The following is a 6187-nucleotide window of genomic DNA, read 5'->3' on the forward strand; positions in this document are numbered from 1 at the left end:
ATTGTGATACCTCCCACTTTGTTCTTCATTTTCAGTATTGCTCAGGCTATTCAGGTGTTTTTTGTGTTTTTTTTTTTTTGGTTCCATACAAATTTTTGGAATATTTATTCTAGATCTATGAAGTATGCCATTGGTCTTCCTTCCTTCCTTCCTTCCTTCCTTCCTTCCTTCCTTCCTTCCTTCCTTCCTTCCCTCCCTCCCTCCCTCCCTCCCTCCTTTCTTCTTTCTTTCTTTCTTTCTTTCTTTCTTTCTTTCTTTCTTTCTTTCTTTCTTTCTTTCTTTCTTTCTTTCTTTCTTTTTTATTGAGTGAGAGGAGGGGAGGCAGACACAGACTCCCACATGTGCCCTGACCAGGATCCACCTGGCAAGCCCACTAGGGGGTGATGCTCTGCCTATCTGGGACATTGCTCCATTGCCCAGCAACCGAGCTCTTCTTGGCACCTGAGGTGAGGCCATTGAGCCATATTCAGTGCCTGGAGCTAACTTGCTCAAACCACTTGACCCATGGCTGTGGGAGGGGAAGAGAGAGAAAGAGAGAGAGAGAAGTGAGAGGGGGAAGGATGGAGAAGCAGATGGGAGCTTCTCCTGTGTGCCCTGACTGAGAATCAAACCTGGGACATCCACATGCTAGGCCAACACTCTACCACTGAGCCAACCAGCCAGGACGCCATTGGTATTTTTTTTTTTTTTGTATTTTTCTGAAGCTGGAAATGGGGAGGCAGTCAGACAGACTCCCGCATGCACCCGACCGGGATCCACCCGGCACACCCACCAGGGGGCGATGCTCTGCCCATCCGGGGCATCGCTCTGTTGCGACCAGAGCCACTCGAGCGCCTGGGGCAGAGGCCAAGGAGCCATCCCCAGTGCCCGGGCCATCTTTTGCTCCAATGGAGCCTCAGCTGCGGGAGGGGAAGAGAGAGACAGAGAGGAAGGAGAGGGGGAGGTGTGGAGAAGCAGATGGGCGCCTCTCCTGTGTGCCCTGGCCGGGAATCGAACCCGGGACTTCCGCACGCCAGGCCGACGCTCTACCACTGAGCCAACCAGCCAGGGCCGCCATTGGTATTTTAATAGAAATTGCATCAAATCTATAGATTGCTTTGGATAGTATGAACATTTTAATGATGTTAACTCTTCCTATACATGAACACAGTGTATGCTTCCACTTGTTTGTATATTCCTAGATTTCTTTTTTCAATGTCAGTTTTACTTTTTCTTTTCCAATTTGGAAAATAATGACAGTTCTACTTTTTCTTTTCCAATTTGGATGCCTTTTATTTCTTCTTTTTGTCATATTGCTGTGGCTAGGACTTCCAGAACTATATTAAGAGTGGTGAAATGCGGCACCCTTGTCTTGTTTCTGATCTTAAGGGGATTGCTTTTAATTTTTGCTCATGGAGTATGATGTTGGCTGTTGGTTTGTCATATATGGCCTTTATTATGTTGAGGTATATTCCCTGTATTCCCATTTTGCTGAGAGTTTTGATCATAAATGGGTGCTAGATTTTATCAAATGCTTTTTTTGCATCTATTGATATGATCATGTGATTTTTATTCTCCATTTTGTTTAGGGAAACATTTTAATTTGGGCAAACCACCAAAAGATCAGAATGCAAGTGAGAAGAAGAATTTGGGGCAATACAGCTGGAAATGTGGTCACGGTAAAATGACGTGGTAGATCGGTTTTGATTGCATATTATGTTTTCAGTCTCCCTGAGATTAATCAAGCCAGGAGTACTGACAAGACTAAGATTGAGGCTGCTCTCAGCTATGACCATTTCTCCATGGTCATGAATGTTTACTTGGACAGCTTGGCAGCACATCTCAACACATGCTTTTTCTTTTCTTTCTTTTTTCTTTCTTTCTTTCTTTTTTTTCTTCTTCTTTTTTTTATTTTTAGAGAGAGAGGAAAGGAGAGATAAGACAGAAACTTTTATATGTTTCTGTATGTGCCCTGACCAGGGATTGAACCCACAACCTTTGTGGATCTGGACAACACTCTAACCAACTGAGCTATCTGGCCAGAGCAACACATACTTTTTCACTCTACATGAATCTCATATTTTGAAGGATCTTAAATATTACCATTATTACCAATAAAACTGGCTAATGTTTGTATGGCACTTTAAGCCTCCCACATGCTTCCAAAAATCTATTTGATCTATTTCCACTATCTATTTGATTCCCAACACAACTCTGTAAAGTAGGCACTACTATTGACCCCATTTTACATAGGAGTAGGGCTCTCATCAAGGCATACTTGCTGAAATTCATAAGGGCCAGAGTCGGATCCTGAACCAGGTTCTCTAACTCAGAAACCTGTGCTCTGTCCCTTTGGTCACATGACCTTCAAATAGCACGTTCTAGACAACTAATAAAGTTTTGTAATATTTACAAAGATGAGTAAGAAATAATATGAATTTAGGGGATGGGTGGAGCTAATTAGTTTAATTTTGATCATGTTGAATTTGAAATGACTACAGGATCTTCAAGTGGAAATCCTAGTAGACACATATAAGGGTGTAGAGCCAAGGAAGGATTATAGTGTGTCTGTATTTATTTTAGAATTAAAGGTCTTCAGAACTTGTCTTGTGAGACAAATCTAGTGGATTAACCCTAGCAAAGATTGCTCTATTATCAACATAGAGATGATTCTATGGTAGAAGGCTTTTTTGTTGTAGTTGTTCTGGAAACTAAATTTAAAATTTACATACTCTGGTTTCTCTTCATATCATATAAATCTTTCACCTTTTAAAACTTGACTGTATTTGGAATTTGTCTTTTAGAAAAAAATCTATAGACTGAACAACATAACATAATCAGTCACAGAACATCATTTACAATACTATGATGGATATTGAGCTTAACTTAATCAATTGATTGCACGTTAATTTTAAAATTAGTTACTCAATATAGCTGCTGGCTAGGTTCCAGGTAGGGATAACAATCATGGCTAAGAAGCTGATGTAGGTAGTGGTATGGGTAATCCAAAGCTCAATTTAATCAGTGATGCTTAGGTTTAAAACTCACAACTGTAAAACTCTGCTTTCTAAAAGTAGTATAGGAAAACAGCTTTGTTTTTTTACAATTTTGAAACTTGCAGACCCTGGCCAGTTGGCTCAGTGGTAGAGCATCAACCCAGCATGTGGATGTCTCAAGTTTGATTCCCAGTCAGGGCACATAGGAGAAGCAATAATCTGCTTCTCCACCCCTCCCCCTCCCCTTTCTCTCAATTTCCCCCTCCCACAGCCATGGCTCAATTGATTTGAGAGCATTGACCCTGGGCGCTGAGGATGGCTCTACAGGAGCCATCATCCACCTGAAGCACTAAAAATAGCTCAGTTGCGAGCATGGCCCCAGATGGGTAGAGCACCAGCCACAGATGGGGGCTGCCAGGTGGATCCTGGTCAGGACACATGTGGGAGTCTGTCTCTCTATCTCCCTTCCTCTCACTTGGAAAAGAAGAAAAACAAACAAACAAACAAAGAAAACAACCTGCAAGCCTCTGACTCTTTTTTCCCCCTGTTAAAAACAATTGCTTTATAAAGTGAGTTTTGGTTGCTGCCAGTTTCAGAAACAGCCTAGCTTTCTGCATCTTCCCCCATTTGCCCTTGCTATACCTTTGGCATGGAATGCCTTTATTACATGATCGGTCTCTCTAAAATCCTCTCATACTTCATGACCAGTGGCTGGTCACATAACACAATGCCTTTGCCCAGCTCCTCTCTAGAATACCTATAGCAACTGAACCTACTACTCAGGGCAGTCTCCTCTGTACAGGATATGTGTGCATGTTTCATCCTCACCAGTAGATTCTAAGCTTCTCCTTGGGGTTAAGACTGGCCTTTAACTTTATGTGCCTCAAAACCTCTAATATAGTGTCATCAATATTACATTCAATATTTGTAAAATGAAGAAAGGAAGGAATGAAAGTAGTAGTGAAAATTGGAACACTCAGTATTAATGAGGCCCTTAATGTTGATCAAATAGAATTTCTTTGGTTAACCTGGATAATAATATTATGGTTATTTTTGGAGAAATCTCTTTTCCCATTTAAACCCCCAAATGAAAATGGAAAGGTTGAACTAAATAAATAACATTTGAGATGTAAATGCTTATTTTTACAAGGCAGAAGTCATTACACTGTTAAGGCTATATTTTCAAATAGGATGGAAAATTGTTTTATATGGACAAGATCTGTCTTTACAATACATTATGATTATAACTGTGGAAAAACCTCAGCATCTACAAAATAATAAGAAAGACACAATCAAAATGTATACTCCCTCCACCATTTATAAAAACTACATTAAAAACTATTTTTTTTTAAAGAAATGCTTATTTTATTGACTTTAGAGAGAGAGGAAGGGAGAGAGAGACATGAACACGCACCTGTGCCTGTAAGTGCCTGCCTAAGAATCTAACCGGCAAGCTCTGCGCTTTGGGACAATGCTCTAACCAACAGAGCTCTCTGGCCAGGACTAAAAATTATTTTTATTTTTTAAATTATTTTTTAAAGATTTATTGATTGATTCTACAGAGAGAGGAGGTGGGGGAGCAACAAGTATCAACTCTAGTTGCTTCACTTTAGTTGTTCATTGTTTGCTACTTGCTTGTTGTCTGTGCCCTGACCGGGCAAGCCCAGGGTTTCAAACCAGCGACCTCAGCGTTTTAGATCGAACCTGAAACCGCCACAGGCCAGGCTAAAAACGATTTTTAACATAACTTAAGACTTATTACAAAGAGCTGTTTTTTTAAAAAAAAAATCTGACTTCATCAAAAGAGCATCTATTTCTATTAAAGAAATTCTTACACCAATACCCAAGTGTTACTTTTTTGAGCCAGTGTGATCAGTAAACACTTGGTGATGAGAGGGTTTAATACATACAACTGAGGACCATTTCCTAAATACACTCAGCATCTTCTAAAAAAGCAGAGGATGTGACAGAAAGCTTTGGTTACATTGGATGCAGAGATTTTCTCTATGAGTCACACAGGGATTTGGGCACCTCTTACATACTTTTGACAATGACCAGCAAATGAGTCAAGAGCTTTATGTTTTCTCTGCAGCGCTATTCTTTTATCAAACTAATTTCTTCCTCCAGAAGTGTTGACTAGATACTTCTGCTTCTCTGTTTAAACTGTAAAGCTGGTCAAATACACATGTTCAGATCTCCAGCCATGGTGTTTCTATCCTTTTTCTCACTTTCTTTTAAAAATATTTTATTCCTCTCTGACATCTTATTCTCTCAATGTGGATTTCTTTTTAATTCAGAAAAGTATAAATAAGGAAACCACAATCATTCACAATCTCACTGCCTTTAGACAATCACAGTTGGTATTTGCTTCCATCTGTTAAAAATATATCTATCTATATAATTAACATTTTTTTACACCATTGGGATAAGCTGCGTTATTTTTGTATCTTGATCCCCTACCCCCATCACACCCTACCAGATAACATATTATGGGCATTTCCCCTTGTCATTGGAAATTTTACCATACTTTATTTTTAATCATAATAATTCACCATTTTACCCTGGCCAGTTGTCTCAGTGGTAGAGTATTGGCCTGGCATGCAGATGTCCTGGGTTCCATTCCCGTTCAGGGCACTCAGGAATAGCGAAAGGTTGCTTCTCTTTTACTCCCTCTCTCTCTTCTCTCTCTCTTTCCCTCTCACAGCCAGTGGCTCCATTGGTTTGAGTGTCAGCTCTGGGCCTTGAAGATAGCTTGGTTGATCTGAGCATTGGCCCCAGATGGGGGTTGCTGGGTGGATCCCGGTCACGGCGCATGCGGGAGTCTGTCTATCTCCCCTCCTCTCACTTAAAAATAGTAATAATAATAATTCACTATTTCAATTTACTTAATTTTTCTTCAGAATGCAAATGTCTCTGGGTCCTAATGAACTGTGTTCAAAGGCATTTTGATGACCATTTGTGATGACCTTCCTAAGGGCAGCTCTGTCCCTTATTCCAGCCTCCACACTGTAGTGATGCCTAACACCAGAACAAGCTGGTTTAGAGTGAATCTAGTCCCAAGGCCTGAAGTAACAGAGGTGCAAAGGAACAGATCCAAACCAAGCTCTGCCTTCCATGACACTTGAGTTTTCTCAGCTTAAAAAGGAGGCGACAGAAGCAAATCTGTCAGCACTTTTTTTTTTTTTTTAATTTTAGGCTTTAGAAACATCTGT

This window comes from Saccopteryx leptura, chromosome 6 (assembly GCF_036850995.1).
Source record: "Saccopteryx leptura isolate mSacLep1 chromosome 6, mSacLep1_pri_phased_curated, whole genome shotgun sequence".
Taxonomy (NCBI): Eukaryota; Metazoa; Chordata; class Mammalia; order Chiroptera; family Emballonuridae; genus Saccopteryx; species Saccopteryx leptura.